Source organism: Dipodomys spectabilis, unplaced genomic scaffold (assembly GCF_019054845.1).
Source record: "Dipodomys spectabilis isolate Male_0828 unplaced genomic scaffold, ASM1905484v1 ptg000273l, whole genome shotgun sequence".
NCBI classification, from domain to species: Eukaryota; Metazoa; Chordata; class Mammalia; order Rodentia; family Heteromyidae; genus Dipodomys; species Dipodomys spectabilis.
This window is the reverse complement of record NW_024870950.1, coordinates 3672135-3691917: the sequence shown is the minus strand read 5'-3', so window position 1 is coordinate 3691917 and position 19783 is coordinate 3672135.

Below are 19783 nucleotides of genomic sequence, written 5' to 3'. Positions count from 1 at the left end.
GGCAGAAGCTTCTAGAATTCTCCTTGTCTTCTTTTCCTTCCTTCCTTCTTTTCCTTCCTTCCTTCTTCCCTCCCTCCCTTCTTCCCTCCCTCCCTCCCTCCCTCCCTTCCGTCCTCTCTCCTTCCTTCCCTCTTTTCCTCTTGTCTTTCTGTTCTTCTCCTTTCCTTTCCTCCCTTTTCCCTCTTTCTCTCTTTTTCTTTCTGCATTTGACCATTCCCAGGCCTTTTTACCCCACATTTAATTAATTAATTAATTAGTCAATGAATTAATTTATCGTGCCAGTGATGGGATTTGAACTCGGGGCATCATGCTCTCACTAAAAGCTGGCACTGTACTGCTTGCACTACATCTCCATGTTCAGCTTTTTGCTGGTTAATTGGAGATAAGAGTCCCTTGGGTTGGTCTGACCAGGTTGGCTTCAAATCAGGATCCTCCGATCTCAGCCTCCTGAGTAGCTAAGATTACTGGTGTGAGCCATCGGCACTTAATTTTTTAAAGAGCTGGAAGTTTTGAGCACAGTCATTGCCTTTATTATTTATGATGGAATGACTGAAGATTAGAAGGTTAATTCTGTTTTCTCTTGCACTAGAACTTTGCTTATAGGATGGACAACTGAAAGATATTGTTATCCTGAATGTTTTCTTCAAGTAGCTGGTAATTTCTGGGCTGTTGTTTTTTATTTTTTAAAGCAACATGGTCTTGTATTAATTGTCTTGGGACTCTGTAGAAAACTGCCCATTTGGTAGTATAAAACAATTCCCATTGTAAACATGTCTATCTATGGTTCTGTTGAGACTTGAGATTAACCTTAGAGTATTTCCATCAAACTAGATGCTAGTGGCTCAATCTGTAATTCTAGCTACCCAGGAGGCTGAGACCTGGAGGATTGTGAGTCAAAACCAGTCTGGGCAGAAAAGCCCAGACAACTCCATCTCCAGCATAATGCTGGACTGGAAGCATGGCTCAGTGGTCTTTACCAGCTACAAGCAAGAAAGTTGATCAAGAGTGCAAGTTCAAGTCTTGGTACCAGCACCACATACAAAGTGTTCCCATCAATGAAGACCTACTATTCAGCTTCTTGGATGGGATATTACTTTATATCAATTAATTCTCAGTCGGAAGCTTGAGAGGACATTTCTCCAAATTCTATTTACAATGCTGTATCAACAGTTCACCTCTTAATCTTACCATACTCGGTATAATTACTTTTCTTTTTTTGTGTGCCAGTACTGGGGCGTGAACTCACATCCTCACACACTTTTTCTTTTTTTGTCGGTCATAGAGTTTGAGCTTAGGGCCTGGGAACTGTTCCTGAGCTTTTTCACTCAAGTCTAGCGCTCTACCACTTTGAGTCACAGTGCCATTTCCAGTTTTCTGGTGGTTAGTTAAAGATAGGAATTTCACAGACATTCCTGCCTGGGCTGGCTTCGAACTGCAATCCTCCGGTCTCAGCCTCCTGAGTAACTCGGTGACAAGCTTGAGCCACCAGCAGCTGGATTCCTCAGGTTCTTGCTTGGCTTATTTTTCTCAAGCCTGGCGCTGTACCACTTGAGTCATGGCTCCATTTCTGGCTGCATAGTTTCTGTTTTAAGGATTCCTCTGTTTGATACCTTATGTTACCTTTTTTCCCCCTTTGTTCATTCACTTATACATTTTTAAAAACTTAAAAACTAGACTTTAGTATTAAGTGTTGTGAATTAAATCATGACCGTGACCGTATGTATTATTATTCCATCTCTTTATTAATATGGATTAAGTTGAAATGAGGAGTTTTGACAGAGATCACCTGGAGACTTCAGGTGGGCAGACCTGATGCTTTGGCTAAGCAGAAACCGCGCTCTCTCTCTCTCTGGGAATAATTTCCAGCAGCTGAAATAATTTCCATGTCCTCTTAACCCACACTTTTCCAATTTGCCAGAGTGTTTTGATTTCTATAGGCTGAGCTCAAGAATAGACCATTTTCAGTAGAATGGATTTTTCAAATAATAGGCACTTTTCTAAATGTGGTACGTAAACAGTCTCTAAGCGAACAGCAAAATGTTCCATACTTTCAGTGACTGATTTCCACACGGGTTCTTTAATACTTAAAGGCACACGTTCCCCATCCCTTATGACCATCAGGGGGACATTTAACGTATTGCGGCACCAAGGAACTAAATGATCATACATGAGACTGCACCAGGGAGACACTTACTATAAAACAGCCTCGCAATAAGCTTTGTGGACACAAGGAGAATATTACAGAAAGCCCCGTCAAAGTCAGCAAATCCATACAATAAATGGAAGTTGGTGGTCCATTTAAAGGGACACCACACCAGACACCGGTGACTCACGCCCACCCGTCATCCTAGCTACACAGGAGGCTGAGATTTGAAGATCGCAATTTGACACCAACCCAGGCAGGAAAGTCCCTGAGACTCTTATCTCTAATTAACCAGGAAAAAGCTGGAGGTAGGTTTCTGACCCAAGTGGTAGAATGCCATCTTGACCCAAACAAGCTTAAGCAAGATCTTGAGCCCCCGAGTTCGAGCCCTACTCCAGGAACATAGACACAAGTGATATACCTACCAAATACATAGTTCCTGTGTGTGTGCTTTTGTGTATACACATACGTTTTGAGCAAGAGCACGTGTGGGTAGTTTTCGATCAGTATAATCATATACGACGGTAAACAGCTGCTCAATGAGACATCTTGCGACGTCGTTGGAGAAATGCACTGAAGAATGTGAATCTCCAGGAAAGTCAGCACAAACCTCCTGTGTTGAAGGGTTACAGTGATTCCAATCAGATCTCGGAAGGAAGGGTCTTGCCCTCTTCAATGATGTAATTGTGCCAGTCATTCGCCGTGGAACAGACCTAGAGAGATGACATGGGAAGTGTTTGTGTGTGCTCATAGTTGAATGAAGAACACTTCTGCTTCAAAGCAAAGGTAAATAAGAATCCCTTGTCAGTCTCTCAGTGTTTAACCCTTACCATGCCGCTGCCCACGCTAAGCAGGTTGCCTGTTCCAGGTCGGGGTGGAAAGATGGCATTGTTCCCTAGAGGACAAGTGTATTTTCTCTATATCTTTCCATCTCCCCAGGGTTCTATAGCTCTGCTTAGTTCTTTTCCTGCCACAGCGTGAAGCTGTTCACTCAGAACCCGGCATCTGCTCTGCAAAAGTCACCATGTTCCTTCCTGTGGCCAAAAAGCCACATTTGCAGGTTAAAAATACACAACCAGCCAAGCTGGGTGCTGGTGGCTCATGCCTGTAATCCTAGCTCCTCAGGAGGCTGAGATCTGAGAATTGTGATTCATAGCCAACCTGGCCAGGAAAGCCCATGAGACTCTTATCTCCATTAAACCACCCTGACTCTGTGGCTTAAAGTGGTAGAGTGCTCGCTTTGAGTAAAGAAGCTCAAGGACAGCTACAGGCCCATGAGTTCAAGTCCCAGGACCGGCACCAAACCCCAAAACACAACAAGCTCAGAAAGAAACTAAAAGAAAAAAAATCATATAGGATCAAAAAGAACATCTTTCTGCAAGGAATTAGAGAATGTCAAGGCTGGCCTATTTGGATGTTAATTTTTGTGATCTCAGTTCCGTTGTGCCCTCCTGCTGCTTGGCTGATGGTAATCATATGAGTATTTTTTCTGTTGTTCTGTATGCCTAGTGCCTTGTACATCCCCTTGCTCCACGTGATGCAATGGCAGGAGCTCTGGGCGCCCTTCTGTCCTATCACCCTCTCCCGGAAGCTTCTCCCGTTCCCTCTAGTCTCACTGCGGTGGCTGTGCATGTCATTTCCCCCTGCCATCTGTGGACTGACATGTTGTGGGGGGATTTGTGTGGATTCCAAATACGGATTCATCACCACAGACCAGCTTATTTAGTTTTGTTTTGTTTTTCTTAAAGAGAAAAAGGCCAGTAATGGATCAATTCATATTCCAGTCGACTCTCCCAGCCCGACTTCTCCCGCGTGCCCCCCGCACAGGAAGATTTTCTTACAGCTTCGAAACAGAATCAGATTTCCAGGCTGCACAATTAAATTTCCCTCAAAAAAAAAAAATTCCACCTAACAAAACACACACAATCGGAATGGCGTTGTTAGAAATAAGACACTTGATTAAAAGGCGATTGCTTGTCTATATCTTTAATGTGCATTCCTAATGAGACTTAGCAGGAGGCTGATTCACATGAAAATGCACAATTAGCTCATCCCAGTTTAACACACTATTATCAACACCCAGGCTCTCTCTTCATTACCATTTGAATGCACTATTTTTTTTTGGAGTTCTGAGAAGGAAACAGTGCATGCTCTCTCTCTCTCTCTCTCTCTCTCTCTGTCTCTCTCTCTCTCTCTCTCTCTCTGTCTCTTTCTCTCTCTCTCTGTCTCTGTCTCTCTCCCTCCCTCTCTTTCTCTCTCTCACAGCTCAAAGTTTTTCCATTTGTTTGCATTTGCCCTTTAGACAAAAGGCCAACACAGCAGTGCTCTTTGATGCATTAATTTCCAAATCTCGGGCTAGTTTTGAAATCGTAGAGTAGCACATTGACTTTTTCCAAGGGACTTTGGTCCACACACAATGCGGAAATAGATAGAGCCAAGGGATTTGTTTGTTATTCTGCGTGATGGCACCTCATCTTTTCCTGAGCCAGCGCTGAGATGAACGAGCGCTGTGAAAGCTCTCAGAATGCAATGAAATACAAAATCACTTGAATTTGATGTTATTACCCTATAAAGTCTCTTCCTCCTCCCTGGGTTGGGTTTCGGAATCTGGGGTGACTGGTTTCCTGAAATAAAAATGGGAAGGGGACAGAAGTTCTGTTTACTTCTAATCAAGTTGACATTTGTGCTTTTATTCATTTTCAGGGCCTCTGGTCCACCCCCAGTCCATTTTTGTAAGCTGCTCTGGTATGTATCATTTAATTGGAAGCAAATGAATTTTTTTAAAAAAAAACCAGATTAAGAAGTACCTACATGTTGCTTAATATTTCATTCCCTCTTTTTTTAAAATCTTATTTTCAAGCATTATCTCTTATTATTCCATTCAAAGAGACAAAAAATAATTGTGGGAAAAATGTTTTGCTTTATGACATTGGTGACAGTATTTACTCTTGAGTAATGTCACAAACACTGAGTTTAGAACAGCCAAATTGGTTGTCATTTGGCAGGTTTATACAGTAAAATAAGCATGTGACACACTTCAGGTAGACAAACTGGCACAGGATTTATTCACAGGATATCTTTAAAAGAGTATACAATTTTTTTTTGAGGGGGTGGGTCTGGTGTTTGAACTCAGGGCCTCATGCTTGCTGGCTGGAGCTCTAGCATTAGAGCCATACCTCCAGCCCGACTTTTTGTTAGTTAATTGGAGATGGAGTATCACAAGACTTTGCTGTCTGGGCTGGCTTTGATTTGTGATCCTCTAGCTTTTAGCCTCTTAACTAGTTAGAATTACAGGCATGATCCACCAGTGCCTGGCTTACATTTTTCAGAGAAGGTTTTGCTTTCTGCTCAAGCACCTGTCTGGACTGTGGTCCTCCTATTCTTCTTCTTCTTTTTTTTTTTTTTTAAATTTATTTATTTTATTGTGAGAATACCAAACAGAGGAGTTACAATTACATGGGCAAGATAACGAGTACATTTCTTATCAAGCATTGTTGCCTCCTTGTTGTTTCCCCTTCCCATCCCTTCCCAAACTCCCCCTACCTCCCCCCACCCGATCCTTCCCCCACACCCCACCAACGTTAAGTTCGTTTTTCGACATAACGACTTGTACATCTCATTGTTGCAATGGGTCCACCTGTATCCCTAGTTAAACGATTTGTTTTTTTCCCTTCCCCTCCACAAATTATACCAACATCAAAAACAGTGAAAGTTTGGGTTATACTGTGGGGGAGGGACATACCAAGCAGCATAGAAATCATCTTGTAACTATGATAGAAATAATTGCATGAAAGGGAAAAAAAGCCCAAAAAACACTTGAATACTTATCTAGGGGTTCATTTCCCTAATATCAACTTATCTGACCTTTTTCTGCTTGTCTCAGACATATACTAGTTATTGCAAATAAGGGAAACCATGGGGCCTATGTTTCTTTGGGCCTGGCTTACTTCACTTAATATATTTTTTTCCAAGCCTTTCCATTTCCTAACAAATGGGGAAATGTCATTCTTTCTGATGGAGGCATAGAATTCCATTGTGTATATATACCACATTTTCTTGATCCATTCATCTACTGAGGGGCATCTGGGTTGGTTCCATATCTTAGCTATGGTAAATAAGGCTGCAATAATCATAGTTGTGCTGGTAGCTTTAGTGTGGTCTTGTTTGTGAACATTTGGGTAAATGCCCAAAAGTGGGATTGCCGGGTCACAGGGGAGCTCTATGTGGAGTCTTTTGAGGAACCTCCATACTGCTTTCCAAAGCTATTCTTCTTGTAGTAGCTGGGATGACAGGTATGCACTACCATGCCCAGCTTCTTCCTCTGAGATGGAGGCTCATGGACTTTTCTGTCTGGATTGGCCTGGAACTACTGTTTTCCTATTTGCAACTTCCTAGGTAGGCAGAATTACAGGCACCTGATAGCACATGACAATGCGAGACTTGAACAATTTGCTTATATTCTCTATAGCTTCCTGCCTTTGTTTATCAAGTATTTTCCCCCCCCGCCCCATTTTTTCTGACTCTTAGAATTCCCCTTTCCTATTTCGGGCAGCATCCATGAAATGGTCTTATTAAAATGACAAGGTTCCTAGTGATGCACAAGTTCATCAAGGGTTCAGAATTGGCAAGATCAGTAAGGAATGCCACTGCTTCTTATATACTAGTAATAATAATCACTGGAAATAGATATTAAGAAAGGTCTACTTACAAAAGTATCAAAAGAACAAGTATTTGAGAGCAAACTTAATAAAGGGAAGTGTTAAGTGTTCAAGCCTTCAGGACTAGGACATAGCTCAGGAGTAGAGGATTTGCTTCTTTCAGAGTGTGAGGTTCTGGGCTTAGTGCCCAGCACCATGAAAAAAACCAAACCAAACCAAGAAACCAACCAACCAACCAAGCAGCCAGCCAAAACCACTGGTGCCTGGCCCTAGATGATGATTTTTTTTTTTTGGGTCCGGTCGTGGGGCCTGAACTCTGGGCCTGGACGCTTTCCCTCAGCTCTTCAGCTCAAGGCTAGCGCTCTACCACTTGAGCCACAGTGCCACTTCCGGCTTTTTTTTCTTTTTGCTTATGTGGTGCTGGGGAATTGAACCCAGGGCCTCATGCATGCAAAGCAAGCGCTCTACCACTGAGCCACCTTCCCAGCCCATGATGATTTTTTTTTTGGAGGGGTAAAAACTGTTACTCTAATCCAAAAATTCAGCCTGGCACCTATGGCTCACGCTTGTAATCCTACCTACTCATGAGGCTGAGATCTGAGGATCACTGTTCAAAGCCAGCCCAGGCAGGAAAGTCCATGAGAAGCTTATCTCCAATAAACCATCAGAAAATCAGAAGTGGTGCTGTGGCTCAAGTAGTAGAGTACTACCCTTGACCTGAAGAGCTGAGGGACAGCACTCATGCCCAGAGTTCAAGCCCCATGACTGACAAAAAACAAAACAAAACAAAAATTCATATGGAAGTGTAGGGGAGTCCTTGAAAAAGCAAAGAAGGAATAGTCACAGGCTCCAGGTTCAAATCTTACTACAAGATAACATTGCTAAGAGAATGTAGTACTGGTGTGGTGACAGGTAGACAGAGTATTTCTACAGAATTGAGCCCAGATATCAACCGCTACATCCACACAGACAACTGAGTTCAGCAAAGACGACAAGAAAGTTCACTGGAGGAAAAAGAATTCTGCTCTAAAAATGGCTGCATAACTGGACATTTATATATAAGAGAATGAATTTGGACTTTTGCTCTACATGCCAAAATTAAATAAAAAAAAAAAAACCACAACAAGTCCTAAACCTAACTTTAAGAGGGGAAACTATGACATTCTTAAAAGAGTAAAAAATCTCACAGCCTTGAATGAGGTACACTGGACTCAGTTATAACACTGGAAGCATATGCAACCAGAGAGAGGCTAAGCTTAATCAAAATGAAAAAACTTTTATGCTTCAAAGGACACAATAAAAAAACAGATGACTCAAAGAACAGGGAAGACAGTGGCAAAGCATCTGTTTAACAAGGGGACCATTTAGAATAGAAATAACTTTTTCAAACAAAATACTAAAAATGGAATTATGAAATGTATAATGGATTTAGGAAGACATTTCTATAGAGAAAATGCATATACTGAACAAAAGCACAAAAATGTGCTCAATGTCAGTAATCATTAAGGAACGCATGCTAGAATTCAAGCCATGTGATTTCACAACTACCAGCATGGTTATACTGAAAAGTCCGACATAAGAAGTGTTGTCAAAGATGCGGAGATGTTGGCGTTCTCCTAGGAATGAAAACGAGGGCTGATGCGCCAGTTAGGAAAACAGTTGGGTAGTTCCTCAAGATAAAGCTACCATGTTTGATGCGCTTGCTCGAGAGGATTGAAAATATTTATTCATGCACAATCTCTCACCTAATAATTACAAATGGAAACATCTCATTTGTGTGTGTGTGTGTGTGTGTGTGCGCACGAGTGTGTGCTCTCTAGTACTGGGACTTGACCTCAGGGCCTTGAGATTCTACTTGACTTTTTCCTCTCAAGACTGGTGCTCTACCACTTCAGCCACTCTGGCTTTTTGCTGGTTAATTAGAGATAAGTCTCAGGGACTTTTGTGCCTGAGCTGCCTTTGAACCTTGATCCTCAGATCTCAGCCTCTTGAGTGGCTAGGATCACAGGCGGGAGCCACCTGTACTTGGCTCAGTCAAGTTTTTTGTATTAACAGAATCATCAAGACAGATGTGCTGAAACACAGCACCGCCCACAGAAACCTTGACCACATTACACAAAGTGAAAGGAGCCTGTCACAGAAGATCAAAGGCTATCTAATCTCATACATAAGACATTTCTAGGAATGCTGACTCTCTAGAGACTGGAAGTACATCAGCAGTTGCTTGGGGTGAGAAGAGATGGAGCAGGTGGGGTATGCGCCCCGATTTCTGGAGAGTGAAAAATATTCTACATAGTGTCATGTACATCTTGTGGTCACAGTGGGCCAGCATGCATCCCATACAATGTCCAGGTGCTGGGGGGAGGGGGGAGGAGTTTGGGAGGTGGGAGGGAAGTAATGGTAGGGGGAAAACAAAGGAGGAGGTAGCAATGCTCGCTACGAAATGTACTCGTTACTCATGTAACTGTAACCCCTCTGTACAGCATTTTTACAATACATATATTAAAAATATGCTGAAGTTAGGTTATAATGACAGTTGCACAATTCTAAGTTTATTAGAAAAATAGAACCACGTGTACTTTAAATGGGCAAAGCTTATGGCCTATGAATCGAATGCTAGTCAGGGTCTTAAACTGTTGCAGAAAATGCATCACCTAGAGGAGCTGCATGCACACTGGATATGTTGTTTAATATTTCAATCAAAGATATTGATTGGGTATGGATTATCTGTCAGTTAAAAAATAAAACCAGCTACCTTATGACTCAACAAGAGTGAAGAGGTTAAAAAGACCTTAAGAATTATGTAAGTATGATATGAAGGACTTAAAAGTAATTTTATTTTTAAAGATATTTATTGTAGGGGTGATGAACAGGGGGTTACAGTTAGTAAGCTTTTTAAACATTGTTACCCTCCCTCATTCTCTCCCTTCCCCATTCCCCACCAACCCCAAGCTATAAAGTTTATTTTCAACATAGTGACTAGTGAGTTGCATTAGTTCATCCTTTGCCCCGCTATTTCTGTGATTTCCCCTTCCCTTCCATGGATCAGATGAACTTGGAGGTGTAGTGTAGGTTTTCTTGCAGTATAAGAAACAATTCAGGAAGAGCAAGAACCAAATTAGGTTCTTAAATTAGGAAGAGCAAGAACCAAACAGAGTTAATAAAGTTGAAGACTAGGCAGAGACAATAGATGAAAGATCTGTTTATATTCCATTTCTGAAATTCTCATCAGTACGAGGCTTGCTAATACATTAAATATGGTGATTACTAGGCAGTAATGAGTGATAAAATGATAGATCTGAGTGTGCTGGCAGAAAGACACTTTAATAAATGACTCTTAATTATAGTATGTTGGATCCCTTGGAATGAAAACACAGTTTGGGGAAAGAGGCATTTAGGGAAGTTCACTTGTAGCAATAGGTTTAAAAATAGGTTTCAATGAAATAGAAATACATTTAGATAGACCTGAACTCATACACCCGGGGTTGGCTGGCTTGCTTATAGCCTGTCTAGAAGTTAAGATGCTTACTCAATTAAAGCATTGATTTCAGCCAAGTGCTGGGGCTCATGTCTGTAATCCTAGTTAATCAGGAGGCTGAGATCCGAGGATCATGGTTCAAAGCCAGCCTTGGCAGAAAAGTCTCTGTGAGACTCTTATCTCTGATACACTACTCAAAAAAGCCAGAAATGGCCTGTGGCTCAAGTGGTAGAGCACTAGTCTTGAGCAAAAGAGCTCAGGGACAGTGCTCAGCCCTGAGTGCAAGCCCCACAACCAACAAAAATAAAAACTAAAAAAAGCCACACCCAAACTTATGGATTTCTAAGTAGAAATCACAGAATACAACCCAAGAGAATTAAAAAATATGTAAGTAAGAAGAATTTTACCTCCCCCCTCATTTTTTAAAAGTGGAATACATTTCTTAGGGAGAGTGAAAAATTCCATCATTTGAGACAAATATGAAAAAAAACCCCAAAACACTAACAACTCAGCTTTTTGGAAAGTTTTAGAAGGTAGAAATCTGACAAATGATCTCTCCAGGTCTATCAGAGCCCAGTGACTTAAACAAATTATTTATTGAGTAGTACAAAGAAGTTATGATTCTATACGTCAGATTATGAATACAATGCAGCTTGACAAAATTACCCTCATCCCTATCCTCAAGTTACAGAGATCAATTTTTATATTGTGTGAATGATGGTAAGGTCCACACTCACCGGACTGGTGTCTTACATCATCAGATATTTTTTTCTATTATCCTATACTATCTCTAGTATTTTTACAATGACCAAAACTCCTTTCATAGATTTAAAGGAGAATGAAGACGTTGCAATATTTCGGGAATTTATAAATATCAAAAAGTTTCTATAAGGTTGGGTGCTGGTGGCGCATGCCTGTAATCCTAGTTATTCGGGAGGTTGAGATCTGAGGATCTTGAAGTCAGCCTGGGCAGGAGAGCCCGTGACACTCTTATCTTCAATAAACTACCAAAAAGTTAGAAGCTGTGGTTCAAGTGGTAGAGGGCATAGGCCCTGGCCAGGCATACACACACACACACTCACACACACACACACACACACACACAAGAATGTATAAAAGTATTATTTCAAGGACTTGAAAGTCATTTTTGTCTGAAAGAGTACAGTCAGAAAGAGCAGGGGGTCTTTGTCAGAGCTGCGTACCTGAGTCCTGTACTATTGACCAAATACATTAGCAGATGCCAGTACTGCAAAATATTGTCCATCACTGCAGCGAAATTATTATTATTTTTTTTTTACAGACAGTTGCTTGTGTCCTGAGACATGTTTATCTTCAGCAAATCATAGAAATGATACTGATTATTCACACTTGTTTTCACACTTTTCTAAACAAGTGGAAGGACAGAATTGTAAACATAACAGACTGTCCTGATCCAGCGTTGGTGCCTCCTGCAAAATGCGGAAAGCTCATTTTCCGTTTATAATGTTACTAGTACCATGAAAACATGCATCCAAAAAAGAGTGGAAATCATTTTCTCACTTCTCACATCACGAAAAGCCCAGAGAAACTGAAAATCAACCCCTCTCCTTCCCCCCCACCCCCACTCCCTTGGAGACAAGCAAATAGAACGTTTTGGGTTAAGATCGATGTAAATTCCAGAGAGAGAGCAAGGGTTCGATAAGCAAAGATGAGAGCTTGCTTTCTGTATTGGGCCTGTTACCTGGATATGGGAAGGAAGCTTGCCAGGGGAAAGACTTTAACTGGGTGAGATGTGTTCATACTCATTTCATGAAGCTGAACAAAACATTCATTCCACTCTGTCCCCCTGGGGGTGGGGGAACAAAGGAAAATTTGTAGTAAAAAAATGAAAGAAAGCCAAACAAACATGGTAGCAGGTAGTTGTAATCCCAGCACTGGAGAGGCTGAGGTGGGGGCTGGGAAGGTGGCTCAGTGGCGAGCGCTTGCCTTGCATGCCTGAGGCCCTGGGTTCGATTCTTCAGCACCACATAAGCAAAAAGAAAAAAGCTGGAAGTGGTGCTGTGGCTCAAGTGGTAGAGCGCTAGCCTTGAGCTGAAGAGCTGAGGGACAGAGAGTTCAGGCCCCACGACTTGACCCCCCCCCTCCCTCCCAAAAAAAGAGGCTGAGGCGGGAGGACGGCATGTGGGAGGCCATCCTTGACTACATAAGAAGACAACCTTGTTTCAACACAGCACAGAACAAAGGCAAAAAACAAAACTTCTTAAACACTAAGGAAAAAGAAAATGAACATAACAGGGAGCAAATGAACAACACTAATGGTTGAGTAAGAAGAAGAATGTAATAGATAAATCCCTGACCATGTTAGGAACCTAAGGAGGAACTTATCAATAAATCAATAAATCCCACTTTTTTTTTTTTTTTTAAGTTAGTAGTGGGGCTGGAACTCATGGCCTGGGTGCTGTCCTTGAGCTCTTTTGCTCAAGGCTAGTGCTCTACCATTTTTTTTTTTTTTTTTTTGGGTCCGGTCGTGGGGCCTGAACTCTGGGCCTGGCGCTGTCCCTCAACTCTTCAGCTCAACGCTAGTGCTCTACCACTTGAGCCACAGTGCCACTTCTGGCTTTTTTTTTTTTTTTTTTTTGCTTATGTGGTGCTGAGGAATCGAACCCAGGGCCTCATGCATGCAAGGCAAGCGCTCTACCACTGAGCCACCTTCCCAGCCCCGCGCTCTACCACTTGAGCCACAGCTCCACTTTGGTTTTCCGATGGTTAATTGGAGATAGAGTCTCATGGACTCATGGCCACCAGTACCATATATATTAAAGGGCGGGATTTAAGCAGGTACTAGTGGCTCACGCCTGTAATCCTAGCTACTCAGGAGGCTGAGATCTGAGGCTTGTGGTTCAAAATTAGCCCTGGCAATAAAGTCCATGAGACTCTTTTCTCCAGTTAGCCACCCAAAAGCTGGAAATTGGAGCTGTGGTTCAAGTGGTAGAGTACCAGAGCAATAAGGCTCAGGTCCTGAATTCAATCCTGAGGACTGGCAAAGAAACAAAACAAAACAAAACAAAAAATACACTGGAAACAAATAAATCATTATGTGTAGATGACCTGTTGGGGCATGTAGGAAATTCAAATAAATATGCAGATAAATAGGATTTTAAAATAAATTCAGTAGTGTTTTTGTTAAAATGTCAGTCAACTAGTGTATGTGTGTGTGTGTATATATATATATATATATATATAATGTATGTATCAGCAGCAATCAATTAGTAAACCAAAACCTAAACATTTTTGATGATAAATACACGAAGTACCAGAATAAAGTGGCTAAAGGATACATAAATCATCTAAAGTAAGACAATTAAACATTCATGAGAGCAAGTCCAGAAAGCCAAAAGGAAATGATGAGATCTACCATGGCATGGCATTCTTTTTTTTCCTCCAAAAAGTCATAAAAGATGCATAGATTTAACCAGCTCACCCTTACAATTATTGATAGAATTTGACAAGGTGTTTCAGAAATTTGGCCAGGATGATAAAAGTCCTTGAATAGCCCAAGAGAGTTTTCTGAAAGAATACACTGGAAAGAACCACTCTTACTAAATGACAGGAACATTGATGAAGCTTCTCTAATGCAGTATATTGATATAGCTACCAAATTCTAACAATTTGATCTCCAGGATAAACCGAAGACCCCAAATGTACTTACCCTTAATTGATTAATGATAACATCTGTGGTAGGTGACAACAAAGTAAAATCATTTCAAGCAATGGTGCTGGGTCTCTGACTTCTCTGGGACACTGTAGTCAATTGTAGATGGATCATGGATCATAGAGTGGGTGTGCAAACAGTAATGTGTGAACCACAGATCTTCATAATGAAAGAAACAGGAAAGGAGTGCTACTTGGAGTTGTTAAGATAAAGAACTTTGATTCAGCTCAGGCTGAAAGTCAAGTGTGAGGAGAGAGATTTAGAACAAAGAGAATGGCGAATGCCTTCTATTTAGAATATAAAGAACTGTAAATCAGAGCTGGGCACCGTGGTATGTGTCTGTAATCTTAGCTCTGCTGGAGGGGGAGATGGGAAAATCAAGATTTGAGGTCCGTCTGGGAGCAAAGCGTTTGCAAGAGTCCAAAAAACCAAGCTGGACGTGGAGGAACACACTTGTATCTCAACCTACACAGGAGACAGAAGTAGGAGGATTATGGTCTGAGGACCTACTTGAAAAACAAACTAAAGAAAAAAGGGTTCCACCCTACTGCATTGTTGGTGGGAATGTAAATTTGTTCAACCACTTTGGAAAGCAGTATGGAGGTTCCTCAAAAGACTCCACATAGAGCTCCCCTATGACCCAGCAATCCCACTTTTGGGCATTTACCTGAATGATCACAAACAAGACCATACTAAAGCTACCAGCACAATTATGTTTATTGCAGCCTTATTTACCATAGCTAAAATATGGAACCAACCCAGATGCTCCTCAGTAGATGAATGGATCAAGAAAATGTGGTATATATACACAATGGAAGTCTATGCCTCCATCAGAAAGAATGACATTGCCCCATTTGTTAGGAAATGGAAAGACTTGGAAAAAATTATATGAAGTGAAGTAAGCCAGGCCCAAAGAAACATAGGTCCCATGGTTTCCCTTATTTGCAATAACTAGTATAGGTATGAGTCAAGCAGAAAAGGTCAGATAAAATGATATTAAGTGAAATGAACCCCAAGATAGGGGCACAAGTGGTTTTTCTCTTTCTTGCTGTTGTTTCTAATGTATTTATAAGGCACCATGTGATTTTTTTTTTGTTGCTTTGTATGTCCCTCCCCCACGGTATAACCCCTGTTTTCACTGTTTTTGATGTTGGTATAATTTGGGGAGGGGAAGGGAAAAAACAAAATGTTTAATAGGGATACAGTTTGACCCATTGCAACAACGATGAGATGTACAAGACACTATGTTGAAAAATGAACTTTACAATTTAGGAGGGGGGGAGTGTAGTTGAGGAGGTGGGAGGGAAGGGATGGTAGGGGGAAAAACAAAGGAGGAGGCAACAATGCTTGATAAGAAATGTACTCATTACCTTGCTCATGTAACTGTAACCCCTTTGTACAGTATTTTCACAATAAAAAACTTATTTAAAAGAAAAAAGAAAAAAGGGTTCCAATCTAGAGGCCTTTGTTTAACAAGTGCAATTCCCCAGACGACGTGGGTAAGTTTAAACTCTGCATAGGAGGCAAACAACTGCTTTGGAAAAGCATTTAATCTTTTCTACTAATCGGAGCATACTCAATTACCTAAAAAAGAATCACTAATGGCTGAGATTCAGCTAAAGTGCTTGTCTATGAATTATCCATAAACATACACTATTTTTATTTGTGTGCTGGCACTGCTGGCTTGAATGCAGTGTCTGGGCGCTGTCCCTTAGCTTGCTCACGCAAGGCTGACTTCTACCACTTGAGTCACAGCTCTATTTCTGACTGTTTTGGTGTTTAATTAGAGATAAGAGTCTCATGGAATTTTCTGCCTAGGCTGGCTTTGAACCACGAGCCTCAGATCTCAGTCTCCTGGGTAGCTAGGATTGCAGGCATGAGCCACCAGCACCTGGTCTACACATGCATTTATTTCCTTGTCTGTTGTGGGGCTTGAACTCAGGGCCTAGGCTCTGTCCCTGAGTTTGTTTGCCCAAGGCTAGTGCTCTACCACTTTGAGTCAAAGCACCACTCCCTTTTTCCTTTCCTATCTAACAGGTACCAATGCTATTAGGCTCAACCTTTCTGGTTTAATTAATGAGGGATAGCCAGGAGATTAGCAAGGAAGAGCAGTGAGACTCGGGGTGGTTTGTAGGGATTGAGAGTGTGTGAGGCCAGAAAGAAAGATTTCTGAGGGTGGGCGTGGCAGTTAGAGAAAAGGGGACTCTGGTATGGAAAGCCAGGGAGACACCTAATCTCCTGGATTGAGGAGTTCTGGCTGTGAGAGAAAAGCAGACACAAAAGCAGCTCCTGGGAGAATGTTGGAGAGGAAAGCATCCTTCCTCGGGAGGAATCAGATCTCAGCAAAGAAGAGAGGTAAAGGAAACATTTTACAAGTTGTCAGAGAGGGAGAGAGAGAAAGAGAGAGAGGAAGAGAGAGAAAGCGAGGGGAGAGAGAGGCAAGGGAGAAGGAGAGAGGGGAGGGGGAAGGAGAGAGAGGGAGGGAGAGAGAGAAAGGGAGAGGGAGGAGAGGAGGCAGCGAGAGCAGCCCACTGTGGTCGGTGCTGTAGGAAAAACATAATTGGGAATGGGATCAGAGAGACCAGCGTGTTGCTCACTCTCTCTTCCATGCCTGTCTGCCGGCTTGCAAGGTATCACGCTCATTTAGTTAGATGCCCAAGAAGCAGAGAAATGCACTGCTTTTTTTTTTTCTATGCTGGAATGGACTCCTTTGTAGAAAGTTGGGCAGTAAACATAAGCTGCAAATAATTCTGTTAGAAAATCAATCTGCTCCCCCCCCCCCGGCCCCCCACACTGCACCCCAGAAAATGAGCTCAGACGAACTGCCATCCCACCAGGAGGCCAACAAGGTCTGTACACAGTGAACACTCATTAAGAATCTCTGAACACTCATCACATGAAACCATCTTCCACCTGTAGCATTGGCTTCAATTCCCTAATTGGAAATGAATTCAGTCCTGAAATCCTGGTCCTCAACTCTGGGGGCTGATGGCCTCCTAAAGGATTCGTGGAGACTTTTGCATGAACACGTGAGAAAAGACTAGGAAGGAGAAATACCTTCAGTGTCTGGATGTGTTGACTAAGGTTGTACAGCATGAAGTTGTTTGCTGGGCCTCATTTCTATTTTTTTTTTAAATAAGCACTGTCAGGGTGGGGCTGGAGCTAGCAGTATCAACTGTGGTTCTGGTGTTTGATATTGGATGGGTTGTGTTTGGGTTGATCATGCTTTGCTCAAGTCAACTCTCTTACTTGGAGTCAAGAGGTTGGGGCCTTGCTGAATGCCCTGATCACAAAGGGCCACTGAAGAGTGCTGTGAAGATGCATCTAGAAGATGGTAGTGTGCTATTGACAACAAAGGCCTCACCAGAACCAGCTATGGGCCCATCTTGATGCCATACTTCCAGCCTCCAGAACTGTGGTAAATGAATTCCTCTTGAGCATACGCATGCAGCACGTGGCAATTTGTTACAGAAGCCTGAATGGACTAAGCCAAGAAGCAAAGATAGTTTATAATGTTAGCCTTGTCGTAAGAAAAAAATGTGAGTTAACGGTTAAATCAGCACGAGCGCTTAAAGCAGCACTTAGCAATTAAGCTCCTTTGAAGTGGGAACGAAAGCAGTAGAATTGGTTTTAAATGACGAGATGGCGGAGGTTCGGTTTTGATTTTCTGAAGTGAAAGAAGGTGCTTTTTTCCTTTTTTTGAGCAATTTATTTGGTTTGTAGGTCCAGACACATATTCCCTGGTGTTTGTGCTGTGCATTTTGTCATTGAGTAGGGATCGTAAATCAAAGCTCAAATTAAATATGCTCATTAAAATTTAATTTTTACACCTTCTTCTTCCCCTGTTGCTTTCTAAAATAATATGGGAAAGGAAGTTAGTACCAACACTATATTGGACAAGGAAAATGACCAAATCTGTGTGTTATGTAGAACTGATGCCTTTATATTACTTTACATTTGTTTGGTTCATTAGAGAAAGCCACTTGCTCAATGGCTCTACAGCGTAAAGATTACATTTACTCAGAATGAGCGGGTAGGAAGGTGTAAAAATGCAAGAACAAAAGATTTCCAATCTGTGTTTCCATATTCTCCTACCATGCTGTTTAAATAAAAAAAAAAAAAAACAGCTTAAAAAGTAGCTGTTTGCAACAAATCAAAGAAAGGTTGGACAAATGGGATTGCATAAAGTTGCAGAGCTTCTGCAGGGCAAATGACATAGCTAGCAAGATCAATAGAAAGCCCACGGATTGGGAGAAGATCTTTACTAGCCATACAACGGACAAGGGTCTCATATCTAAAATATACTTGGAACTCAAAAAATTAAACCCCCCAACAACAAATCCTCAAAGAAACAACTGCCCAATAAATTAGTGGGCGAAAGACTTAAAGAGAAACTTCTCTGAAGAAGAAAGAAGGATGGCCAATAGACACATGAAGAAATGTTCAACATCCCTAGCCATAAAAGAAATGCAAATCAAAACAACATTGAGATATCATCTCACTCCAGTTAGAACGGCAAAAATCAAGAACTCTAACAACAACAGATGCTGGAGGGGATGTGGACAGAAAGGAACCTTACTTCATTGTTGGTGGGAATGTAAACTTGTTCAACCACTTTGGAAAGCAGTATGGAGGTTCCTCAAAAGACTCCACATAGAGCTCCCCTATGACCCAGCAATCCCACTTTTGGGCATTTACCCTAATGTTTACAAACAAGACCACACTAAAGCTACCAGCACAACTATGTTTATTGCAGCATTATTTACCATAGCTAAGATATGGAACCAACCCAGATGCCCCTCAGTAGATGAATGGATCAAAAGAATGTGGTATATATACACAATGGAATTCTATGCCTCCATCAGAAAGAATGACATTGCCCCATTTGTTAGGAAATGGGAAAACTTGGAAAAAATTATATTAAGTGAAGTAAGCCAGGCCCAAAGAAACATATCTAGTATATGTATGAGTCAAGCGGAAAAGGTCAGATAATGTGATGTCAGGAAAATGAACCCTTAGATGTGTATTTTAATGTTTTTTTCTTTCATGCATGTGTTTCTAACACATTTATAAGATTATCTCTTTGTTGCTTTGTATGTCCCTCCCCCACAGTATAACCCTTGCTTTCACTATATTTGATGTCAGTATAACTTGTGGAGGAGATGGGGAAAAACCAGTTGTTTAAGGATACAGGTGGACCTGTTGCAACAATGAGAAGTACAAGTTGTCATGTCCAAAACGAACTTTACAACGTTGGTGCGGGGGGGGGGGGGGGGGGGAAGGGGGGGGGAAGGAGAAGGATTGGGATTAGGGGGGGAGGGGGGAGGCTGGGAAGGGATGTGAAGGGTAAACAAAGGAGGAGGCTGCAATGCTTGGTAAGAAATGTACACATTATCCTGCCCATGTAATTGTAACTCCTCTGTACAGTATGTTCACAAATAAAATTAAATTAAATTAAAAAAAAAAAAGTAGCTGTTTGATTTGCTTATGGTCTTGATTTAGAAATCAGTTACAAAAAAGCCTGTAGCTCACGCTTGTAATCTGAGCTATTCAGGAGGCTTAGACTAAGGATTGGTGGTTTGAAGGCAGCCAAGGCAATAACTCATCTGTAACCAGCAAAAAGCCAGAAGTGGAGGTGTGGCTCAAGTGTGTGTGCACCAGCCTGAGTGGAAAAGCTGAGCAGGCACAAACAGTATCAGCACAAAGAAAGTAAAGTGTAAAATAAACTCAATAAATGATTGGGAATAGCTATTAAAAATAGACAACCTCTATAAATTTCTTTCCTTCCCTTCCTTTCCCTTCCCTCCCTCCCT